Raw genomic sequence first — 912 nt, 5'->3', positions numbered from 1 at the left:
CCTCTCTGACGAGAAGATGGGTTTGTCTCTTATGAATAGGCTTGGCTTTTCGTCAAGTGTACGTATCGCACATAGAACATGTTATTTGCAGGTTTTGCAAAGCAGAACATGCCTACCTTATAGTTACAACGGCAGCTTAGTCACTTGAACGGTCGTAAGCTTGACCACTGCCAAGTTTAAGCCTCTTTTATTTCCTATGTCTGGCTTCGCATTGTCCTGTACTGCGAACGTGTTCATTCTCGTGATTGTGTCACTTCTGTTTGTTACCTGCTCCATCTTGTTATGTGATTGTATACAAACGGTAGGTTGAGAGCCGTGCGCAAAGCGCAAACCAGAATCCGCCTTTGAAAGCTTCCAGCGGTGTGGAGAACTTTCTTTTTTAGGCCCTGAAATTTTAAGTAGTATCTGTCTGCCGCAAATTCCCAGGCGCGGCAAGCATAAGCCATTGTTTGTCTAGTCAGCGCTTTAGGGAGCGTTAGCTTAAATTTGGCGCTTAAACGCCCACTTTTGAATAGGGAGTTGATTCTAATCAATGTTCTGGATGCCGTGGCTTCAGTCTTTTCCATGTGCATTCTCCATATAATCCTCTTATAGAATAAAACACCGAGATTTTATCACGATTGACGAAAGGGATATTCCGTCCATTCCATGTAGGCTGGGCATCTGTCTCTCTGAACTCATGACTGAGTAGCCACATACCCTCAGCACTACTTCGGCGTGTTTAGTGCCGCGGAAACGTGTTTAGTTTACCGCTGCCTCGCAGTGTATCTTCTTTTGTGAAACTATACCGACATTAACAAATCTGCTTTCCATGTAACTTTCTCACAGTTCTGTGCTGTATGTCATCAGGATGACAGTACATATCTTGAAACCCCTCAGTATATCGCCTTCTGACTTCCCTTTTATATTTCC

General features: G+C 44.0%; 1 protein-coding gene across 1 annotated transcript in view; it reads left to right on the top strand.

The window, feature by feature from the left end:
* The window catches only part of LOC111863042, a gene marked incomplete at its 5' end in the record, with an annotated part of 254,203 nt that overhangs the window by 44,077 nt on the left and 209,214 nt on the right, over positions 1 to 912 (top strand).

This window comes from Cryptotermes secundus, unplaced genomic scaffold, assembly GCF_002891405.2.
Source record: "Cryptotermes secundus unplaced genomic scaffold, Csec_1.0 scaffold1452, whole genome shotgun sequence".
Classification (NCBI taxonomy): Eukaryota; Metazoa; Arthropoda; class Insecta; order Blattodea; family Kalotermitidae; genus Cryptotermes; species Cryptotermes secundus.
Note: the sequence above shows the minus strand (reverse complement) of the source record. Positions and strands in the feature narration are given on the sequence as shown.